At 43.4% G+C, this 25389-nt stretch overlaps 1 long non-coding RNA gene across 1 annotated transcript in view; it reads right to left on the reverse strand.

The window, feature by feature from the left end:
- Positions 1 to 367: 367 nt before the first annotated feature.
- Positions 368 to 25389, reverse strand: part of LOC131482988 (uncharacterized) — a 45889-nt gene continuing 20867 nt past the window's right edge. The window contains exons 2-3 of the long non-coding RNA XR_009247463.1: positions 16392 to 16513; positions 368 to 521 (exon numbers count right to left, since the gene is read on the reverse strand). This is a non-coding gene — a long non-coding RNA (uncharacterized LOC131482988). The remainder of the gene's footprint in view (positions 522 to 16391; positions 16514 to 25389) is intronic.

A 25389-nucleotide genomic window follows, 5' to 3' on the forward strand; every position in this document is an offset into this window, starting at 1 on the left:
CTAACTGGTATTGTTAGTATATATAAAAACTATCTTAGTAGTTCTTAAACATTTTCTTACTTTACAGATCTATCTTACTATTTCTGTTGTCATTTTTATTGAAATTTTCAGGCAAGCTATATATCTTCAAATAAAGATAATATTTGCTTTCCATTCTTCAACATTTTATTTCTGATCTGTTTTATTACATTGGCCAGAATTTCTATAAAGTTTTTAAGACCAGATAAAAAAAATTATTGGGAATGACCATTATATTTTACCAGAAAGCATGACACCGGGTCCAATATAGATTATTTTTCAACATATCATAAAAACATGCCTATCTTACATAATTGACAACTTCTATCAATTGACGGGGTCAGATGTTACCAAATGCAATTTAGGGAGCTTGATAATGAGTTTGCAGGATACTGTAGCAGAAAATACTCTAACCAGTTTGGAGTAAGGTGGATCTGGCATTGAATAGGCTTACCTTGTTGTGGATTGGTCTATCCAACCTTATTCAGCTTCTGTTTCGTCAGCTATAAAATGAAGTCAGAATAACTCATTAGGTTTTGTGACCACTAATTAATATAGTTCATACAATAGATGTTCGATTACCCAGCATTTTCAAAATAAGCTCTATTTTGCCATGCCATAACACTGATTTAATATAAGGATGGGTACAATTTGCCATCATTAGATTTAGAATTATTGCATCTATTTTCATCACTGTATACCAAATAGAAAATCATTTTATTTTTGCTGTGTTTGAATCCATTGGAAGAGAACTATGCCCTAAAAATTGGAAGGGATACCTTAAGACTACTTTTTATTGATCTACAACGTACATACAGAAAATGTACAAGTGCATACGTTCAAATATCTGTCTGGACACAAAACACTCAGTCATCTATCTGATTTCCACTACCTGCTCAATGTCAAGGACCATCATGGATTGAACACTAAAGATGGGTCAGCACTGTGTTAAGCATTTCATTTGCATCATTTGATATGATCCCTACAAAACACCATCAGAAGGAAGCTGTCTCTCCACTTAGTGGATAAAGAAAACATGAGTGAAAAAAGTAAGAATCTTGCCCAAGATCATACAGTAGCTGATAGAGCAAATTAAGGCTCAATCTAAAATAAACTTTGTTACATGCTACCAAGTGTTGTTTCTACAAGGAGACCGCATATCAAGTAATTCTTGGTTTATTTCTGGTAATTCTTACTTGCACTCTAAGTCATGTGCTTGTAACAAAATTTCAAACATATCATAATTGTGTGTAAATAATATTTTCTTACATTATACAAACTCCCCAATATTTGCTTGACTCATTATGATTCAGTCCTAATTTAAGGCATTTATGTCAGCTTTCTTGTTTTCCTTTAATTTTTAAAGGTTTTCTTATCTTGGGGAATCCAGAGAAGTCTGCTCAGAGGTGCAGGTATCTGAATCTCCCAGCCATGTGGCTGGGAGCGCCAGTGCTGGGCCAGGCTTCCTGCTGGGGATCCTAGCTCCCTGTCCACCGCGGCCAATCAGTGGGCGAATCCTGGGCTTGTCCAAGCCTGAGGTCAGAGAATTTCCTCCATCCACAGCTATCACACCACGGGCAGATATGGGGGATGGCTCTGGGCATGCTCAGGATCATGGCTCTGCCCACAGCCGCCATGTTGTTGGGTGGAGATAAGTATGTGGCTGGGAAAACCCGTGCTGGGCCAGAATTCCTGCCATGGATGCTAGCTTGGCAGCAGTGGACGAATCCTGGACTTGCAGGCAACTAGAGCAACAACAGAGCTGGGCTTCACCTGCTGGCCGCCTTGTGATAAAATCTGGAGTCTTGGGGGATTGGAATTGTTGCCTAGGACATCCATGGATAAGGCCCCTGTACATGTAGGCAGGGCAGGAGACAGAACTGACCCAGAAATTGCAACCATCAACATGTGCATAAGCTGACTGGGGCGAGGGACTGTGCCGGACCCTGTATTGGCAGGCATACACACGACTCATGTCTGGGATCACTTCAGCGTTTCTATGGGGATCCCCCCAACTGAATTGCTGGATTCAGAACCCCTACCATGGAGAAAAGTGCAGGTTCCGTGGTCTGATCATGGGTCAGAGCTGGGCCTCCTCAGTGACTTAGATGGAGTAGTGGACAGCATATCCAAGTGCACATGGAGGACATGGCAGTACATTGGAGTCTGCAGAGGACACCTGGTACCACAACACAGGATGGAGGACGGAACCAATCGACCAACTACCCCAGCCAAGTGTTGGTAGTGAGTAACTGGACAAACGGAGACTCAAAGGTGAACTATGTCAGCCAGTGGATTCTGGAGAGATTTCATCGTGCCTGGAGTGGTGAGATTGGCAATAATTCGGAACTGCTGAACTATCAAAACCTCATGAGCAGGACCCTCAGAACATATCCCATATCAGGAACCCTGGGGTGGTGTCGGGTGGCTGCCTTCCATCCCAGGATACAGAAGCCTTTGGAAGGCTGGGTGTGGCTTCTCTGCTTATCTCTCCTCTTCCCCCAGACACAGGAAGAAAAAAAGAATATGGAAATGGTGATCTCACCAACCTTCCTGTAGCCCTTGACCCTGATTACCCTAATCAGCTATGAAAAAATCATCAAAAACAAAAATAATAATTTTAAAAAATATTTATTAATTTTTATTGGAAAGGCAGATTTACAGAGACAGAGAGAAAGAACTTCTGTCCACTGATTCATTCCCCAAGTGGTTGCAATGGCCAGAGTTAAGCCAATCTGGAGCCAGAAGCCAGGAGCTTCTTATGGGTCTCCCATGCAGGTGCAAGATCCCAACACTTTGGGCTGACCTTGACTGCTTTCCCAGTCCACAATCAGGGAGCTGGATGGGCAATGGGGCAGTTGGGACATGAAGCAGCGCCCATATGGGATCGCAGTGCATGCAAGGTGAGAACCCCAAATAAGCTACTGCACTGGGCCCATCTAGTTTTCCTTTTTTATAATTATTAGAATCTCTTATTCTGCTTTTATTTTCAAAATCCAGCTCTTGAGTTTACTTATCAGTTTAATTTTGGTTTTCTAATTGTCTTGATTTTACCTTTACTAATTCCTCACCCTGAATTATTTGACTTGGTTTCCAGTGCTTTTTAAAAATTATATCTTCTTTTGGTTAAATACATCAAAACATAAGTTCCCTTTTAACATTGCTTTGGCCATTTTAAATGTACAGTTCTCATGTTTCAATTTTTGTGTAATGCATAATCATAGTTTTGATGTTTTCTTCCACTTGAAAGATATCAAACTTATTTTAAATGTCTTGAATTTTTCATTTGTACTTCTTACTAATTTTAATTTTATTTAATTCTTATGAGATAATTTCACACATTAAAAATGTCTGACATGGGCCCAGCGGCGTGGCCTAGTGGCTAAAGTCCTCGCCTTGAAAGCCCCGGGATCCCATATGGGCGCCGGTTCTAATCCCGGCAGCTCCACTTCCCATCCAGCTCCCTGCTTGTGGCCTGGGAAAGCAGTCGAGGACGGCCCAATGCATTGGGACCCTGTACCCGCGTGGGAGACCCGGAAGAGGTTCCAGGTTCCCGGCTTCGGATCGGCGCGCACCGGCCCGTTGCGGCTCACTTGGGGAGTGAATCATCGGATGGAAGATCTTCCTCTCTGTCTCTCCTCCTCTCTGTATATCTGGCTGTAATAAAATGAATAAATCTTTAAAAAAAAAAAAAAAATGTCTGACATCCTATCAGTTTTGTTTATAAACCAGTACAATTTTGTTATGGCAAATTTTCCATCAAGAATGAAGAATATTTCTTCCTCTCCATTTTGAGAGCACAAAATTTAATTCAAATCTAATTAATCAAAGTCTACATAATTAATCACCATATTTTCTCCTTTTTTGTTTTTTTGCCTTGTTTTGCTTCTGCCAAAGATTATATGATGGCTTCTTGACTTTGGTTTTCTGTCTAGGGTTTGTTTGGGGTTTTCTGGCTGGCTTGTTTGTTTCCTCAGTATGCATGTCTATCAATAGTCAGGCTAATTCTGGATGACGTGGAAATGGAATGATTGAACCCTCTCTGAACATCATGTGTTGGGGGAAGGTGGGTGGTCTTTAAAAATGACCTGTCAGCTACTCTTAAGATCTTTAGGGAATTTTATGCCATCTTTGATGAGAATCGCTTAGATAAATGAGAATTTATCTGTGAATCTCAGCTTTTACAAACATAAAATGTCTCACTCTTAATCATTGTGTGTGCTTGAATTATACTATTTACTGATGTTAATATTGTCACTCTTATTCTCAGCTTCAATGTTTTTCTCTCCCTCTTTCAGATGACTCTGACAAGCAGCTGAAATTGTTTTTTGGTGCATTTTGAACCAAATCTGAGACAAACTGTTTTTTTTAATAAGGAAATTTAGTTCCATTTATTGTCATCACTGTAATTTGCCCTTCACCTATTTAGCTGATACATTTGACAAATTCTCTTATTAAGTAGCTGCTTGTTGTCTAACGCTTAATGTCTTCAAATTTCATGCCTGGGTCTCCACCTGCTTCTCCCCGTGCCTACCCCTGGCCCCTGATTTGCTGAGCGTCACAGGCAGCTGGACCCTAGCACCTGTATGTCCCAGGTTCTCTCATCAGATAGCCTTAGGCCAGGTTTGGCCCACTCTGGTCATTGGCAGGAGACTGGCACTGGGAACAGGTAGTCCTCCCCACGCTGCTCTACAGCCCTGGAGCTTTTGCCATGGATATAATTCTCCTTTTTCTGGACTCTCCCTGTGTCAAGGAGACTTTCTTTATCCTCCTTAACACCAATTCCATTTTCTGCTATATTACTTCTTTCTTTCATTGCTTCTAATGCAAATAGGAGTTGTATTATGCTATGGTCTTATCTTTATTTCAGTCTCTACTTGTAGTTTACGACAGGGGTAGGGAGATTTTATTTGAACATTCTAAAGCATTAGCACTTTGGATGTTAAATCATCCTAGACGGGACTGCCAAAATTTAATACTTCTATATTATAAATTTAGCTCTGGAGAAATCTCAGAGAAGAAACAGAAGAAAACAAACTTCTTCCCTGAAAAAGTAGGACATATACATTTTGAAGAAATCCCAATGTTTCATGTAATAGTAAGATATAAAACTCCAACAACCTTTAATCTTGCTATTCCATCTATTATTTCTTCCTTCACAGAGTTCAAACCTCCTAAAAACACAAAGAAGACTTATTCTTGTAAATGTTTCTATTAACTATTCTATATTTTTCCAAAGTTTTTTTTCTTTGCCTCTGACTCTAATATTACCCCCATTCTTTTGTACCAGAAAATCTTCAAACATCCCTAGTTTTGTTTTTTCTTGTTGTTCATGTTTAACAAATGGGAGATGTGGTTAGGTTGTTCTCAGTGAAACATCTGGGATGAACCTTGATTCTTATTAACTGTGTGATTGCTATGGAATCCATAGCCAGACCTTGAGCTGAGAACTGATAAACACGCACAGGTTCCAGCCTCTGTCTCTTGGCTAGGCCCCTCAGATTTGCTGCTTAACCTACTGCACTTGTGGTAGGAGTTTATTTGTGAGGAACTGTACACAGCCTTGTCTTCTTAGTGAAAGTATCACCTGGATGTTGATGCTCTTGGCATGCTCTGTTGCACAGAGCTCTCTCTATTCCTCCATCCCCTTACCTGGATGGTCTGGTATCGTGATGGTCTAAATCCCCCCCAAATCCCATTCAAAACCAGTGTGCTGAAAGTTAACTGCCAATCGGATAGCATTTAGAGGCGGGGATCAGGTGTTTAGTGCGTCAGACATGATACTACTCAGGACAACTCCATCCCCCACTGGAGTGCCAGGGTTTGAGAACTGGTTCCACACCCAGTTCCAGCATCAAGCTAATACGCTTTGGGCAGCAACAGATGATGGCTCCTGGATTCAGTCCGGCCCAGCCTTGGCTGTTGAAAGCATTTGGAGAATGAATGAGTAGCTGGACAATCTCCAATTCTCTTTGGCTCTCTGCTGGCCAAATAAATAATAAAAAAAAATGTTAAAAAAGAAGCAGGGCCAATAAAAGGTTACAAAGTCATGACAGAGTTGCTTACAGGGAAGGGATCAGACCTCTTGCTAAAGGCTTGAGGGAGTGGTTCCTTCTCTCCTCCCTGGTGCCTTGGAGCACACGGCACTCCTCCCCTCCAGGGGAAGCAGAGTGTGGCCTTCACCAGAAACCACATGAGAACTCAGACTTCCCAGCTTCCAGGACTGTGAGAATGTCAACCTCTGTTCTAAGTGACCCAGTCTGTGGGATTTCGTTAGAGCAGCACACACAAACTAAGACAGCTCTACAAAGACCCAAACCCTGTTCTTCTCCACCAGGGTCCCTTGCATTCTAAAATTCTGAGAAAATGTAGATTCCCTGGTGAATCAATAAATAGAGGTACCAGAAGCACTATTGGAGGGTAAATGGCTTCAGGAATAACTTCTGAATAAAAAACGGAACATTTCCCTGAGTGGAAACAGTGGCCTTCAGGAAGGGCGTGAGCAGAAGCACAAACGGAATTCTCCTAGCCTTCAGGCCTCACTGCACGTCATTTATGCTCAGGAAGATTGCTGTGGAGTTGCCTCTGGTCCAGGAATCTAGAATATTGAACCAGACTGAATGAACAACAGCAAATATTAAAAGAATGTTCCCATGTCAACTAACTCATTTGTCAGAAACTCAGAGTTCACACACTAATAGAAACAGAACTGGATGTGAGCCTAGGTTCTAAAATTCATCGTGACCAAGACAGCAGCACATTTGTTTTGTTATTTTTTTTTTACCACCAAACCTCACGACTTTCTAAAATTTCCACATGTGCTTTAATCCAGCCCTTACTGAGTTATGACTTATTTTGGGGTCCTTTGCTTCGTGTCATTTCCCAATGAACTTCCACACTCTCCCCCGCAAAAGGACAGTGTCCCACATAGCTCCATATCTAATATATGAAGTGTTCAGTTCTGAAGAACACCTGAAGTTAGCAGCTAAACTGACTGGGAAGGAATGTCTTGAGGAGGTAAAATAATAGGTACATATTATAACCTGTAGATGCACACTTACAGGGGGCAAACAATTGGATGAAGTAGAAGAAGAGCTAAGAATAGTTTCTAAAACAAGAATGAAGGTCTTGGGCAGATATTATGGAATGAAATACACACCAGATACATAAGAGCAAAGAAGCAAAAGTAGCAGATTCCAGAGGTCAAGACTATTGTCTCTGTTTAGTATGAATAGTGACTAAACTGTTGTTCAGACATGAGGACCAAAGGATAGACGTTTGGCATGGTGGCTAAAATACCACGTGGGATGTTCACATTCCATAAAAGAAGGGAGAGTTCAAATCCCAACCCCACTTCAGATTCTGCCTTCCTGCCAATGCTCACTGTGGGTGGCAGCTGGCGATGCCCAACATCCTTGGGTCCCTGCCACCCTCATGGAGACCTGAATTGAGTCCCTGGCTCTCAACTAGGTCCTTGTTGCAGGCATTCAGATGCTGAACCAACAGATGGATGCTCTGTCTGCCTGCCACTGTCTCTCTTCTTCCAATAAAATCAAAATAAATAAATTTTAATTAAAAACTAAAACTCGGAGGCAGAATGGATACACAATCAACAAATATTTCTGAAATTAGCACAACCAAATGACTCAAGGAAAAAGAACAATACTTCTAACTCACTTCAATGGCGGCCAGAAATCCCAAAATAAAGAAATAATAAAGTTATCCTATACCCAGTAACTTTAAAAACGGGGGTGGGGGGGCTAATATAAGGGTGTGAAATTGCACAGGCATTCCTTCAGGACACCCTGCCCCCTAACTTTCGTCTATAACCTTGGGCCTCTGCCTTTTCTGTTTCATCGGCTGTAAATCCAGGATAATAGCGCCGTGTCATCGCGCTGTAAGAGGACTGAACCACACATCCAGCACACCGGAATCATTTAATAAACGTTAGTCTCCATCCCCTTCTTCAGAACGCCTCGTGAGCCTAATGAGAAGGAAACGGGTCTGCCTCCTTAGCAGTGTGGAGGGAGGCTGCTCTGGGGAGCGGATGTGCGTTCGTGACTTCATTACATCCCAGGAGATGGAAATGAACAGCCCTTGCCCATCGGCTCCATCCCTCGCAGCTGCTTCTCTGCTGAGGGATTTACGTTCCACGTGATTAGACCTGCAATGGACAGGAAGCTTTATTGTGCTAGGCTGGCAGGGCGTGGAGGAGCAAATTGATAAAGATGCCTGGGTCAGTAGCAAGCAGGGCGGTTCTTAATTTATAGAAACACATCGGGTTCCATTACTCTGCGCCTTCCTTTCTGCCCTCCCTACCCCTCCTACTAGGCCCCTTTGTGCCCCTCCGACCCCGCCCTGTGCCACCTTGCCAAACAGTGACTTATTTATGGGAGGAAAGGGAGTTACTGATCAAAATGAGGCGTCAGTCAAACCCACAGCAGGTAAATTTCCTGAGAAGTAGCATCTGGTCATTCGAGTCAGTGCGGCAAACACTCGCACAGGTGCTGGGATGGCACTGATGAGGGGGACATGGGTTAGAACCTCATCAGTCCCTGGCTCCACTGGGGGGGGGGATGAATACGAGGGTAATGCTAGTTCGTGTTTCACAGGTACTGTGTGCTTAGCACTTTACTATCATTGTCGTCTATCTAGATTCTCTGTACTTTGGTATCTTGAGAAATCCTTGTGTGAAAAAGTAAGAAAGGAATCAGGAGCGAATGGGAGTGTGGATGGGACAGAAGACGGGCTGGGCGGATTATTATGTTCTTAAATCTGTGTATATGAAATACATGAAATTTGTCTTATACAAATAAAAATATGTTTAAAAAAATCTTTGCTCACGGATCATGCTTCCTCTGGATGTCACCCCACTTCCTCTCAGAAGAACTGTGTTGTGTGCTTCTCTTCTCCAGCCTTTGCTTGAAGGAGGACAGTGGAGAGGAAGGAAGTGGTAGGGTACTAGCCTTCTCTGGGCTCCTCTGGCCAGGCCACATAGTGAGCATTCATGAGCACGTTAGCTAGCAGACTCTTAGAGAAACCAAGGTTCTATGCAGTACCTTGGAAGCAGGTGTGGGATGCTACCAGCACCTGTCTCCTAGCCTCCCTCCCTCAGTGTCCTTACCGCACCTCTTCGATAGCAAAATTAACTGACCTGAGCGAGTGCTGCAGCGGATTCTACAAGGTCCCCATCACAGAACCCATGAGGTCATTAGCTTATCCAATAGATAACATCTTGATGGCCAATATGGTCTTCACATGTTTCTTTCAGGGCATTTCAAGTCCAGGGTAAAAAACAGCTATACCTGGCATGGAACTCCCAGATGAAAGAATTCTACTTTGGTAATATAAAAATTCTGGGAAGAGCACAGCACCAAAGACCAACCAGGATGTCATACAGATGTTGAATACGTTCCTCACTTCAACTTCAACCCATGAGAACCTTCGGCCCTGCTCTCTGAGGAAGCTTGGGACGGAAGCGGTGGCTACAGGGCTCTTTGCTGTGCACATTGCAATGAATACTTCCTTTCTTTCGCCATCACAATGTCGATGAGCATACAAGTTTCAGAGAGCTCTATAGTAAGGCCTATCTAGGGGATTGTTCTATAGTATTTGTTGCGTTTCTTGCCCTCAGCCTCACCCTTTCCTTCACTCCTCTATGTCAGTCAGGAAAAATTTTTCAAATACAATTCTGATCTTACTGATAACTGAATTCAAATATTCAAGGGTGGGCCCTGCACAGTAGCCTAGTGGCTAAAAGTTTCGCCTTGAATGTACTGGGATCCAATATGGGTGCCGGTTCATGTCCCAGTCACCCTGCTTGTGGCCTAGGAAAGCAGTCAAGGATGGCCCAAAGCTTTGGGACCCTGCACCCGCATGGGAGACCTGGAAGAAGCTCCTGGCTCCTGGCTTCGGATTGACTCAGCTCCGGCTGTTGCAGCCACTTGGGGAGTGAGTCAGTGGAAGGAAGATCTTTCTCTCTCTCCCTCTCCTCCTCTCTATATAGCTGACTTTCTAATAAAAATAAATAAATCTTTTTAAAAAATCTTCAAGGACTCTTTAAGAGCCTCCCTATGAAAGTCAAGGCTCTTTTCGATCTGGCCCTAGGGGAATATTTCACCACACTCCAACTCCTTAGTCCACCCAGGCTGATCGCATTCCAAGGAATCAACTCTCATGTTCCCTCATATTTTTGCTCACACAGATATTATTGAGATTAATTAACGTATATTCATTAGTTTGAGAAGAGCCAACTTTGAGATACTGGTTGATACTTCCTAGCAAGACTAGAATGTTTCTCCATCCATTCTCGCAATTCTTCATGATTTCAGTAAACTCTCATATCTGTATCCATCTGAATATAGCTTACTTCTAGCTAATTTCCAGAGTTTTAGTTATTTATTTTTTGGCATTGTTTTCTGCATTATATTTTCTCATCGCATGATCTGATCCGTAGGAATGTTTTATTCCTGTCCATCTTATATCCAGCTACTTCACTGAACTCTTACTAGCATTATACACTTCTAGCTGAGTCTCATGAGTTGTTTAAATCAACATCTATGTCATCTATTAATCATGGCTTTCTTTTTTTTTTCTAAAGATTTATTTACTTTTATTACAAAGTCAGATATACAGAGAGGAGGAGAGACAGAGAGGAAGACCTTCCATCGATGGTTCACTCCCCAAGCGACCGCAACTGCTGGAGCTGAGCCAATCCGAAGCCAGAAGCCAGAAGCCAGGAGCTCTTCCGGGTCTATCACACAGGTGCAGGGTCCCAAAGCTTTGGGCCGTCCTCGATTGCATTCCCAGGCCACAGGCAGGGAGCTGGATAGGAAGCGGGGCTGCTGGGATTAGAACCGGCGCCCATATGGGATTCAGGCGCATGCAAGGCAAGGACTTTAACCGCTATGCTATCATGCCGGGCCCGCAAATTTTTTTCTTGACATACAACACTGGCCAGAGTGCCATTGATTCTGTTTGTTTATTTATGCCTTCGCAACCATAGTGTGAGATTCTAGAGTGGAGTTGGTGATATATGTTTCTGGAACATATGAAGGCATGAATGTCCAAGAATGGGTTCCCTTTGGAGATTCCATACAAGCTTCCCATGACACTAAAATCCTTTTCCAAGAAGAGTGCCTAGCTCGAGGAAAGGCATCTCTTTATGGAAAGAAATCCCCAGGTTCATTTTCATTAATGAATTTTTCAATAAACAAAGATAAAATCCCACATATTACATGCTCACCATGCCACATGAAACTTTCAACCTCTAATTAGAACTAATTAGCTACTATGGGTTTCAAACTTGGAAGACAAGAAGCTCTGCCAATGTGTTCATCTGGTATTAATTATCTTGGAAACGTGTTTCAACCCAAAGTCTTGCTCAGAGCACTATGACTTTCCTTCCCACACAGAATTCAGGACTAACCAGTGTGCTTCCTGTTGGTTGGCAGTCTACAGGACTCTGTATCAAGGTCTTGGGGAGATGGCTTCCTTGGTAGCTTTATTTTAAGATCTGTTTATTTTTATTAGAAAAACAGATTTACAGAGAGAAGGAGATACAGAGAGAAAGTAGCCACAATAGCCAGAGCTGAGTTGATCCAAAACCAGGATCCAGGAGCCAGAAGCTTCTTCTGGGTCACCCACATGGGGGTCCAGGGACCCAAAGCTTCAAGCCACCCTTGACTGCTGTCCCAGGCCACAAGCAGGGAGCTGGATGGAGAGTGGAGCAGCTGGGACACAAACCAGTGCCCATATGGGATCCTGGTACATGTAAAGCACCAGCTAGGCTATTGTACTGGGTCCCCTCGTACCTTTATTAACGCTTTCTTCTCAAAAGGAATCTGTGAAGAATTTTGGCAATCCTAAGACAAGAGTTCCAAGGTCAAAAGCAATGGGAATCAAATTTGGAAGGGCTCCTCTGGTACCAGATTCCCCCATTAAGTGGGCGCGAAAAAACGATGCCCAAATAATTGTGGGGTCTCATTCCAAAAATATATTCCCCTTCCTATGTTATGTCGGGAGACTGCTTCTTCTCTTCAGTAACAATTCAACCTCACAACCTTCTTATCATGAGAGAAGTATGTTGGTTTTTATTGTTATGAGACCATGTATATTAGAGGTTCCACTCATCTGGTTGTCTGTGCTGTCTTCCATAATGTGTAGGGCTTTCCTCTTTGATTCATGGCCATTGGTGGATCTGAATTTATGCACCTGTCTAGTCATTTCTAGGGCAGGGACCATAGTCCACACTGGTGCAGGCAGGGTGACGTACCGATTCCACAGTGGAGATGAGTCCTACCTCTTCATACATGCAGAGACCCCTGTCTCTTGCTCATTGGTTATTCAGGGCCAATGACACAGTTGCTCTCCTATCACATGTGTTTGAGACAGGTGTGTGATTAGCCTATAGCAATAATTCCAGAATAAAGGATTTAATTCTACCCTAACCTCAGCACCAGAGAAAAGTAATAAGGCATTAAATGGATTTTTTTTTAAATTTGAAGTCAGATCCTTTGTTAACACAACTTTGATAAAAAGTTTGGCAGAGTTTGGCAGAAAAGAGGTTGGGGCTACCATGTTTTCCTTCTGTCTCAGATCCTTTGTTAGCACAACTTTGATAAAAAGTTTGGCAGAGTTTGGCAGAAAAGAGGTTGGGGCTACCATGTTTTCCTTCTGTCTCAGAAAAATTTACTTCTCTTCTTGGAGTAAATTATTTCTAACCTGTATTGATTCAAGGTAAAGTTAAACCTATTGGGCCCGGCGGCGTGGCCTAGCAGCTAAAGTCCTCGCCTTAAAAGCCCCGGGATCCCATATGGGCACCGGTTCTAATCCCGGCAGCTCCACTTCCCATCCAGCTCCCTGCTTGTGGCCTGGGAAAGCAGTTCAGGACGGCCCAATGCATTGGGACCCTGCACCCGCGTGGGAGACCCGGAAGAGGTTCCCGGCTTCAGATCGGCGCGCATCAGCCCATTGCGGCTCACTTGGGGAGTGAATCATCGGATGGAAGATCTTCCTCTCTGTCTCTCCTCCTCTGTGTATATCTGGCTGTAATAAAATGAATAAATCTTTAAAAAAAAAAGTTAAACCTATTGACAGAGTAAAAGCTAAAGCACAGAAATTCATGTGCATTGAAATGACCTGGACATGTGATAAAATGCTGGTCCTCACTCAGAAGGTCTGGTTGGGCTGAAGATTGTCTCTAAAAAGTTCATAAATCTCAGTAATGCCATATATCACACTTTGAGTGCAAGGAGTAATGGTTTTCTATTGCTACCATAACAACTTGCTAAAAATTTTAGTGGTTTAGAAATACACAAGCCCATTCTCCTATAACCGTAGAGTTCAAAGCCTAAAAATGGATCTTACAGAATACAACCAAGATATTATCTGGTCTCTGTTCCTTTGGAAGATTCCAGAGGAAAATCCTTTCCTTGGCTTTTCCAGCTTTCAGACACCCAACATAACTTGCTCATAGCCCTTTTCCTGAAATGGACATCATGTCAACCTCTGCTTCCATGAATCACTTTTTCTAAATCTGATCTTCTCACTTCCTGGTCATTACATTGGCCCTTTACAAATAAATCAGAAATTGTTTCACATCTCAAGTCCTTAACATGATCACATCTGTGAAATCCTTTTATGCCATGTAAGGTGGCAAACTGATGGATTCTGGTGATGATCCTGTAGGGGAGATGGGAATCATAATTCTATGTAGCACATAAGGTTTAATGAACCTAAGAAAATGGACAAGGACACAGACAGATGGTTGGTGTTTGGAGTTGGAATGGGTTAGTATAATGATTAGGGACTGTGATATTTAGAGTTCCAAGTATTTGGCACAAGAGTGAAGAGACCATGACAGCTGTAAGGGAGTCTGAGAGCAGGGATTCTGGGATAAGATCAAGACTGACTTCAGGGACTAAGCAGTTCAGGCAGGGGCCTGGTTTAGATATGATGAGAGGTTTAGCTTGCCTATTCTAAATATTACTTAACTGAACACACAGAAACTAAAAAGTTACTGGCTTCTCTCTCACTACCTGAACATCCAGTGGGACCTACTTCTACAGTCCTACTGATACCCAGCAAGAGGAAGTGGCTGGAAAAGTGTGACAGCAGCCTTGAGAAGTGACCATTTTACCTCACATCTCCTAATGACCAAGGAAAGACTGGACTCACATCCTAAGCTTACAGAAGCCTAGAGAAAAGCCAAATAGAGATTGACACATGAACAGAATGAAGCGGAAGAGTCCAGGCAGCTCACAGAGCCGTAATTCTGACTATTTGTAGTCTCAAAGAGACAAGTAGAGCCTGTACTTAGGGGTTTGGGATTTGTAAAGGTCAGGCAAAGATGGAGAAAATGTGGCATAGCATTGAGGGGTGTTTAATCCCAAGACAACACTGACTAGTAAAAATGGATGAGGTAACGATAGCCCCAACAAGCTAGAAGTGAAAAGATAGTTTTAAATAAGTGTTCATAGAATTAAGATCAAGCAAGGGATGAGCCCAGGGCTTGGATTTTTGCTGCAGCTCCTGCATTTTTCCATCCAATCCCACTGTACCCAGCTATGATTCCCAGGAGCAGAACATTTGGGAGACTCCATCAACAAAATCTGTTTGAAGCAAGGTTTAGCCATTTAGAAACACATTTAGAACCAGCAGATGGAAGAGTGGACTTATTTTCTCATTTAATCTCTAAGATCAAACTGGATTATGGCCATGTTCTTCCTGCCATAGAACGCTCTGCACAAGTTACAGCTCTCTTTGTGGGATACTGATAAATGTTTCACTCCAAACCATGCAGACTTAGGAACGATGATGGCTTCCCATTGCTGCTAATGATCAGCGGTATTTTTTCACCTCAATTTCTTTCCTTTTACCTGGCCTGTCCCTCTATAAACATTCTCTTCATTGAACTCAATTCAGTGACCCCTTGAAGTGCACACCGTCTGTGTTCTACAAGGACCTAGACAAAAAGGCAACTGATTGAAACAATGTGGATGGTGACATGGAAGTAGGATGCTATGTTCCCAAAGAGAGTATCATTTGTGGGAAATAGGGGACTTTCTTCTAAGAGAAAAGGGCCCCAGGAGGGAGAAGGGAAAGCCAGAAGTTTCCAGTTCATGCTCTCAGGTCTCAGAGCCTCAACCTCTAAATAGTCACACCACATATTCCCCATCCCTTGGTACCCTGTCCCATTGACCTCACCCTCCCCACCCCATGACTGTTATCACCCTTTTTACCTGGGGTACAAGTAGGTCACAATGGTACAGTGAGGTTCCGTTATAATGTCAGTCCCCATCCTAGTGAGTGTGATTTAATTAGGAGCACACCTGTTGACATCTGAGGAAAATACAAAGCTGTGGTTACCCCTGCTCCAAACCGATGGCTTCATGGCAGGTTGGGAAAGTTATTTGCTAGAGTGCTTCTGCCTCTTGCTATCTTACCCAGATACCCATCTTAAGGAAGAAAATTGCAGTTCTGCTTGTGACCTGGGAAAGCAGTTGAGGATGGCCCAAAGCCTTGGGACTCTGTAGAAAATTGCAGTTCTGAGAGAAGTGGGAGTTGTTTCCAAGACACCATAGGATGAGACAATGAGCTGTGAGAAGAGTTTCATTCCCCAGCACCTCCAGCTGAGCTCTACATTTTCATGGTGCAAATTTTGCAGAATATACATGACAAATTCTGTAGCCATCCCTGATGGTGTACCAGAATGCTTCAACTGTGTCCTTAACATTACGTGTCCCAAGCTAGTGTCGCTGTCTTGGAGAGAGATGTAACCAGCCTAGCGACATGAGTGTAGATGACAGGAGGAAGAAACTAAGAACCACAGAGAGATGCTGTGGGAAAAGAAGAATTCCTGCTCGTTCTCAGGAATATTTTCTACCCATCAGCTGGAGAATACATTTTACTAACAGAGATATAAGGGTTTCACCAGGCAGAGAGCTCCTTTGTCACTGGAAATGTTCAATCAGAGATGTAGTGGGTTATGAATTCCACCCAAGATAGGGAATTGAAGAGCTTTTGAGGCTGGTAATTTCCAACTCTTTTGCCCAAAGTAAGTATTCTGAGCTCTTCCAAAGTGTTTCCTTTCTCCTGGCTGGGGGCTGGCTCTGAAGTCTTTGCCTTCCTGCTTTTCATGAGTCCCTTTCCTCAGCAACCCCAGTTCAGTGCTTCTAACCTGTCTCATTTCCTCTACTAGCTGCCCGCTATGGCCAGCAGTGTTGCTTGTATGAGTGACTGTGACCATTCATGAGGTTATCTGAAACTGGGATTCATTGAAAAGGGAATGAGATATAATCAAGGGTTAAAAATCCCTCCACAGTCTTACATCTTTTGGTAAATCAGTTTGACTGAAGATCTGTTCTCATTACCTATATTGGGGTGAACAGAAGCTCCATATTGGGATGGTGCTGAGCTCAGACATCAGCCAATGCTCCTTGATAATTGCTCATTCACTAAGTTGCTTCCTCTCTTTGAGCTTCAGTTTTCTCATCTGTAAAATAAAGGGGTTAAATTAACAGATGGTCCAGAAGCAAAAAAGGAGAGATGATGTGAGGTATTATGATTTTGTAATTCCATTTTTGTTGCCATGTTCTGTTTAGGTCTCTGGAGAATAATCATCTCCAAACATCTAAAAGATGAATTATCTTACAATAGCTCCAGAACCAATAACCATGTCAACCACGGGAAAGGCTCTTTACGTGTAAAGCCCATCGTTTCCCTGACGAAGAGCTCTTCATCCTGTGTTTGCCTTGCTCATTTCCATCCATCCACCCACTAACTGAAACCAGATGCTTGGGAATCATCACCTTGAATGTTAGAATCCCAGGTGGTCTCCAATCACCTCCCATAGCTGAACACCCACCAAGAAGTCTCGTCCATTTCCAACTGCACGCAATATCCTGTATCTGAATCTTTTGCAGCTTCAGTGGGCCTGTCCAGTCAGGCCCCTGTCACGGCCTCCACCCTGTTTCCTGATTATCCCTCCAAAATCAGCTGCTGGAATTAGTACCCTCAAAACCCAGAACTTACTCAAATCTTTACCCTGCCTGAAGACCCATCAATGACTCCCCAGTCTAGAAAATAAGACCCAAATTTGTAGCATTCTGTTCGAGAATCCTTGTGACCCCAAACTCCACGTACCTACCAGCAACTCAACACTGATAGCGATAGTAGCTGTATGCGATTGTTAGCTTTTGTGTGAAGGTCTAAGAATTTCATAGAGTAGAGCTCAAGTGCAGCTCACTGAGATTACACTGATTTTAGATGTCTTTAATCACTCTTTGATTTCTAGGAAATAGAAATATTTTTAACTTCTCAACTCCAGCAGCCATGTGCACTGCAGTTCAAATTGGAGATGCCCTTTATTGACAAAAAACGGCCACGTCCCAATCAAGAGGATCATGAAAATGAAGAATAATTGCAAAAATTCTTCATATTACCATTACTTGATTGGCAGGTATTCAAAGCAATTAGCTAAGAACAGACAGACCATTACTCAAATACATAACCACTTAGCTTTATTAAGTTTGTGGCCAAAATATCAATACTAGGGGAGGGAACTGAATCCAAATGTTTTTGCTATCTCTTCTCTAAGTTCACTCTGATTATCTCTGAAAATTAGTCTTCCATAGAGTTAATATTAAGACTCTACAGCATGAAGAATCTGCAGCTTTAGTTAATTAATACTTAGTTTTTTAAAGATTTATTTTATTTTTATTGGAAAGTCAGATATATAAAGAGAAGGAGAAATAGAGAGGAAGATTTTCTGTTCATTGGTTAACTCCCCAAGCAGCTGCAATGACTGGAGTTCAGCCGATCTGAATCCAGGAGCCCAGAGCCTCTTCCGGGTCTCCCACACAGGTGCAGGGTCCCAAGGCTTTGAGCCATCCTTAACTGCTTTCCCAGCCACAAGCAGGGAGCTGGATGGGAAACAGGGTGGCCGGGACATGAAGTGGTGCCGATATGGGATCCCAGCATGTGCAAACTGAGGACTTTAGCTGCTAGGCTACTGCACTGGGCCCTCATTAATACTTATTAACAAGAATGGCTCATAAATAACAATACTTCACATCTGTGAGGCACTTTGCAATTTGAAAACAATGTCATATGCATTATCTCATTTAATTACCTTTTGTTTTTGCAATTTGAGTTCTAGCTAAAGATGTTCAATGTTCGAGGTGACGGATTCTCCCACTCAGGGGCAATAAAGGCAGATGGGAAAACTAAGAGAGGCCTGGGATGTAATGAAGACATGAGGGGAGTAAATCAGAAAACAAGCTAAATTACAGACTTCAAACAAAATAAATGCTGCAAAGAAATAAATGACTATGAATTGATTTACCTGAGGGCTGTCTAGGACATCTAGATACGCTTTTAATGAGCAGATAAGAGTTAAGTTATAATTAGAACATCAGAGTATAAACCAAGGAAGGCCACACTTGTTTTCTTGGCAGCAGTGTGTGCTTGAAACATTATGCATGCTCTGCCTGAATAAATTTGGGTCCTACTCTTGCTTGGCCTTGATTTGTAAGACAAGGGTGATGCCTCCTCTCCCACAGCATGCACACACACTCACATACAGATGGCATGACACAAGGAAGTGCCCAAGAGTACCAGCTTCGAAATCAGAGTGGCCTATACACAGATTCTTTTTTTTTTAAAGATTTATTTTTATTTTATTACAAAGTCAGATATACAGAGGAGGAGAGACAGAGAGGAAGATCTTCCGTCCGATGATTCACTCCCCAAGTGAGCCGGAACGGCCGGTGCGCGCCCATCCAATGCCGGGAACCTGGAACCTCTTCTGGGTCTCCCATGCGGGTGCAGTGTCCCAATGCATTGGGCCGTCCTCAACTGCTTTCCCAGGCCACAAGCAGGGAGCTGGATGGGAAATGGAGCTGCCGGGATTAGAACCGGCACCCATATGGGATCCTGGGGCGTTCAAGGCGAGGACTTTAGCCGCTAGGCCACGCCACCGGGCCCATGTCAGATTCTTTTAACCTCTTCCATTTGCAAGTCACATCATCTCTCTAAGCTTGAGTTTCTTTATTTATAAAAGTGGTAGTAGAATTTGCTCTACAGTAAAAAAACAAAAGGAACACCCAAGCCACAGTAGCCATCGCTCCCAAACATTTACTGTTATTACAACCAAAATGCTCAGAAATTTCTGTGAGCTTGCTCGCCTTCTCCTCTAGATCGAACTTCCTGATGGGCAGGAAGAGCTCTCTGCATCAGTCTCATGGTATGGTGGAAGACAAACTCATACGTAGCTTGACATCAAGGCTGATTCGAGCTCCCATGAATTGAACAGCATTCAGTGCACAGTAACGACATGGTAACTACTTGACAGGCATTGATGATTCGCCTTGAAAAGTGTCTTAAACTCATGAGCAATGTTCCTTGCAGAACATGATTTCAAAGGATGTCCACAGTAGCTAATTAAGTAGTCAGTGACTGGTCTCGGGGTCAGGAGATCGGGTTCCCCCCTGGCTGCACCCTGCCTGTCCCTTCTGAGGAACTCAAGAAAGCTCATTCTTTGCTCTCCAGGCCTCCATTTCCCATCTGTTCACTGAGATAGAGTAAGAGGCAACAGGAGCAGCTGGAATAGTGAAGTCTAGAAATCTAGTCCTGTGTCTATGTTTCCTTAAACAAATGATGCCACATCTCTAGGCTCCCGTTGCCTCATCTTCAAATGCACACCATGATGAATAGCTCAACTTGTAATACCTTCTGGGGCGATTTGAGGAGTTTATGTGCACAAATACCTAGACCTTGTATGGAGATCCAGGAGTTCCAGCTGTCAAATTGTTGCTTCCTTGTTTTCTGTCCTCAGTTCTCCAGACCAAAAAAAAATCTTCATATTACATGAATGTATTCTATGTCCAATTCTTCTCAACTTCACAGTTAGTTCTTGTTGGTCACTTGATCTTAGTGCTTCCCAAACTTTCACATGGCATAATAAGTACTTGGGTAGGCTATTAAAGATTTATGTAGTTTTCTTGCAAAGTCAGATATACAGAGAGGAGGACAGAAAAAGAAGAATGATTCACTCCCCAAGTGATCACAAAGGCCAGAGATGCACCCATCAGAAGCCAGGAGCCAGGAGCTCCTCCAGGTCTCCCATGCGGGTGCAGGGTTCTAAGGCTTTGGGCCGTCCTCAACTGCATTTCCAGGCCACAAGCAGGGAGATGGATTTTTTTTTTCAAGTTCATACGCCTCTTTTTTTTTTTTTCCTCTTACTTTACCCATCTCTTTAATCAGCCAAACCAAACACCTTGCTTCCACAGCAAGCTTCTCTTCAGTGTGGGCTGCTGCTTCTTCTGGATCAACCGTGATATTTCAAAAGAACCTTCCCAACTGCACAGGGCCAGACAAGAGGGTCACACTTCCAGCTAGGCGGCTATGGCTGTGAAGACACTCCCTGGGAGCCAGGAAGGGCCAGAAGAGGTGCTAGTGCTGGGAAAGGAGGTCGTTCTTACAAAGGAGGGTGCCATGGTCCTCTGCAGTCCTTTCCCTGGCCCTGGTCCAGTTCCAGGGAGTGAGTCCAGGACAAACAGCACACTGTCTCTGGAAGACAAGCTGCTTACGTTTCTTCCCTCCATTGCGCAAAAGCCCCTCCAAAGCCTTAACCCTGCAGGAGTGCTGCAGTCAGGGGTAGACGCCTGAGAAAGCGGTGAACAGGTGTCTTCCAGGAGTTCCTGCTGCTCTCCCAGCCTCAGTGGCAGACTTCCGTTGTCATGGGAGGTGAACACGGCCCAGGGAGCCTGCTGTGGCTGATCACTGTGTGACCCCAACTCCAGCGGATGCCCAGCCCTGTGACTCAGTGACCCTCTGACTTTAATCCCTCTGACCGGGATTAGAACCGGTGCCCATATGGGATCCCGGCGCATTCAAGATGAGGATTTTAGCTGCTAGGCCACCGTGCTGGGCCCAGGTAGCCTATTAAAATTGCAGGTTCTGATTCTCAGTTCTGGTCTGATGTTCCACATTCCTAACAAGCTCTCAAGGTTACTGAAACTGTTAGTGGATCACACTTTGAGTAAGATTTGGATCTAAAGAACATATCCATTTTTCCATTTTCTCCTGGTAACATCTTATACTTCCCACTACCCAGATGTATCAACACAACTTCTATCAAGACAATGAAACGCAGATTAAAGAATGGAGGCTAGAGCGAGCTCTTGGGAAGAGAACACTTGAATAATCTTAACAAACTCATTTACGCTCCAACCAGGGAAGATAGCAAAAAAGGAAATTGGAAGAAGACTTGACTGGGAAGTTAAAACAAGTCTTGAGCCTATTGATCAAAGAGTTGTACAAACAGAAGCCTGAGCAGATGATATTAATAGAATTTAAAAATATTGGAAGGGGAGGAGCTGATGCTGTGTTTCTGTGGGGTAAGCTGCCACCTGCAATGCCAGAATCTCATTGGAGCACTAGTACTTGGGCAGTACTTGGGTCTCTGCTACACACATGGGAGACGTAAATGGAATCCCAGGCTGCTGGCTTCATCCTGGCACAACCCCAGTCATTGTGGCCATTTGGGGAGTGAATCAGGGAATGAATGGAAGATAGCTCTCTCTTGGCCCTCTCCCCTGCCTCCCTTTCCTACTCCCTCTCCCATCTCCTTCTTTCTTTCTCTGTACCTTTCTCTGTATCTCTCTCTCTGCCTTTCAAATCTTAAAAAAAAAAAATGGAAAGGGAACAAGTGAGTATGAAAAGAAGCATATAATCAACTTAGACATGTGTGGACACACTGGGTTTGGGATACCTGTTGGGTGTCCAGCTGAAGATGTCCAGTAGCCATTTGGATATCTGGGCCTGGAGCTCAGTAAGAGGTCTGCAATGAAGGCTAAGCTGTGGAAGTTGCCTCCAAACTGAGGTAGTTACAGGTGTAGCTGAGAGTATCCCGGGGAAGGTGGGAAAGGTACCATCTGCTTCTCATCAAAATCTTTTCTTCATACCTATTTCTCTCCAGACTGATCCAACCAGAGGCTGGACATCTGGAAAGGTTCTTAGATATCCCTTTTGTATTAAAAAAAATAATAAAGGATTTCAAAAGCAATTAAATCTGGATCTGAACTTCAATTCTGTCATGTACTTGCTATGTGACCTTGAGCACTTTAACCTGTTTCTCGGGGCCTCCATTTTGTTAGCTATATGACTGGAGCAGTGATCACTACACAGCTGGACAGATGGGGACACCATGTGATACAACGATACTTCTGATGTGCTTCCTATGACCTAGCAGGTGTCCAGGAAAAGGGATTCCCTTTTTGCCTTCCCTTCTCATTACTATTCCTAGTTCAAGAATTAAAGGTTTCTTGCTGGTGACACTGTTGGGTAGTGACTATTTTTAGTTTCTCTTCTTGTAATCTATATATTCTGTGGGTGCCAGGATACTTGACCTAACAGAATAAGATCTCTTTCCTCCTATTTCTGTGTCTCTCCAAGGCACCTGCCATCAGTTTTTCTTTTGTCCCTTGTGCAGACTAGTAATGAGTCCTTAAGACTATGGCTGTCCACATGCCCAAGTACTATATCCCATCATAAATATTCACACACAAACACACACACATACACATACACACACACACACACACACACACGCACATATGAATAATTCTAGGCTCAGAACTGTCTAGACTTGCCAAGGTCATACTCTGCCTTAAATTCAGGGTCGGGTATTATGAAATCCACTCAATCTTCACTATTCAATGATCTTTGAGATTTTCACTTGAGCCAACTCCCCATTTATTGTCTTTTGAATTCTGTTTCTCTCAAGTCAGAGCTTGTCATTTGCAAATGAATCCACGTGGCTTCTGCCTTCCCGTCTGTCCTAGGACAGCGCTGGGCCCCAGAATCTGTGAGCAGGGTCTGCCTCTGCAGTGATGCAAGTGTGAAGAAGTGTCCCCTGGGCATAACAGGGTCAACGCTGTTGCTCCTGGCTTTGTGCTGACTCTTGTTCACATGCTGAAAGCCTCTTAAGGACAAAGCTGTAGTCAAAGTGGTTGATACTGTATTATGCTCTTGAGAACTAGAAAACAATTCATGGTGACAAGAAAAAAAAAAGCCACAATGTAAGGAAACAAGTGAAGCAGCTTCTTAGCTGCATTTGTCCTTCTCCTCCCCATGCTCTTAGGGCTTCTCATCTACCTTACAACCTGCCATCAGTCACCCTGGCACCATTATCACCAGTCAGCATCCTTCTTGAGATCTAATTCCATACATAATTACATGCCTTCAGTAACAAGTTCCCATACCTTAAAATGGCTACATTGAATAGGAAAATAAAGAAACTGATCCAGGGCACAAAGTTCAAGTTTAGTAGCATTTGATCTTAGTACCCATTTATAAAGTAATGCAGATAGAGTATGTTAGCTTATTAATAATGCAACATCTATAATTAGCAGGCTACCACAGAATCAGCACTCACGCACACCCAGTCCTTCAGTCTCTACTATACGCTGTCCACGCTTAAACCACACAGAGGAATTGGCAAAGATCTAGGCAGTCTTACCCAAATGTTAAGAAGCAAGAAGTCTTCAGATTTCCACAACTTAATAAAATTTGTAGTTACAAATGAGTGTGGCTATGTTCAACTTTTCCATTAGGCTGTGAACTCCATGACAACAGGGCTGGAGATGACTTGGTACATGGTAGACACTCCGTTTCTACAGCATCCGTGAATGAATGAGACATGAATATGGAAAGGGTTATGTTCCACTCTGTTCTGTCTATCCTGCCACTTAGCAACAAGGTAGGCTGGGAGCCTGTGAGGAGAAAGACTGGAAAGACTGAGCCTTTGAGAACTAAACAAGGCCTAGAGATCTGACTGGAATGAAGGTCATCAGCCAGATCCACGTGGTCTAAAGAGACCAGTGAACCATCCTTCCCTAAAGATTCAAGCTGATATTCTCCAGAGTAGGTTCACAAGGGCAACAGCTACAATCACATGGTTCAATAATCAGAGATCTGTGTCAATGCCGACTGCACATACACGCATCCACAAACACAAAGTCTCATTTTACCAATGTCCATTATGGCATGTAAGGCTTATCTTTGCCCAAATAAATGAACTCAATCTATTTCCTTGAACCAGCAACTAGAGTTACACCCATGTAACCATCGAATCAAAACCACATTTACTCTGAGCAGAAGCTGATCAAAGTCTGGGTCATCATGCCATCTATACTAAAATCTCTCCATTCCTAAGTAGCAGCCAGTGTGACATGAGGTGGAATCAATATCAGAACAGAGAAGAGGTTTGGGAGTTCCAAGCAGAAGGAAGCTTGAGCAGACACTGCTGGATGCCCTACACAGGCTCCCTCACCTCACGCCATCGCAGCACTGGACCTCAGCGGCCATCACCAGCACTGCTTTTGCCTGGGGGCTTTCTCCTGCTGCTGAAGCTCATTTTGCCCACTTAACTGGCAGACCAGTAGATGCAAGAAAATTAACACCTCTGCAACACTAAGCAGTCCTCAATCAACAGTTGATGGAAATTGGCATATAAATATTCCGGTTATCTCAGGCTCATCCCAGGTTCTCAAGGATTCCCTAGTTGGTTAGGTTGCAGTTGCCATAGATTGGATGAGGTGTTTTTGTTTTTTGTGGGTTTTTTTGTTTTGTTTTTTACCAACTGCCTTTCTTCCCCAGCTATACTTCCCTTCTCCCATTCCATGCTTCTTGGACTCAACCCTCAAACTACACCCAACTTAAATCTCTGCCTCGGGTTCTCTTCTGGACACATTTAAGTGTAAAGGTCTGGAGCGGGGTGACAGATAAGGAGCTTGGGGGATGTTGAACGGTTTGTTGCAGTAGAACAGAATACAGGAGACAAGACCAGAGGAACTGAGACAGGAGGCTGAGGACTTCCCTGAGCATCTTCGTACATCAAGCTAGGAGGTCTGGTTTCATATGAAGGACAAGCAGATACCCTTGTGAGAATGGCTCTGGGTGGAAGAAGGGACCCAGCATTGTCTGTTGTTCCTACCCAATATTCAAGTCCCATCCACAGCATCCTCCCAGCAACTGGACAGCTCCAAGTGCATTTAGAGCTCACTGCCTTACCAAACTGCTTACATCAGCCAGGTTTAGCAGCTACTAATTTCTGGAAAGTTCCAGAAATATCTTCTTTCTTAGTAGGATCTATTTGTTCTATCTGAAAGTCCTTCAGCATATAAACTAGGCCTTCTTCCTGACTCTTCTCTTCAGCACAATTAATCTCTGCAGTTCCTTCCTCTACTGTAGCTGTGATAGCACTGTTTGTCCCTACCCCATCTTAGTCCACCTTCATGGACTCTAGACTCCCAGCTTGGGTGCAAAGAGCCCAAGCACTCAAGCCATCTTCTGCTGCTTCTCTGG

Source organism: Ochotona princeps, chromosome 22 (assembly GCF_030435755.1).
Source record: "Ochotona princeps isolate mOchPri1 chromosome 22, mOchPri1.hap1, whole genome shotgun sequence".
Lineage (NCBI taxonomy): Eukaryota > Metazoa > Chordata > Mammalia > Lagomorpha > Ochotonidae > Ochotona > Ochotona princeps.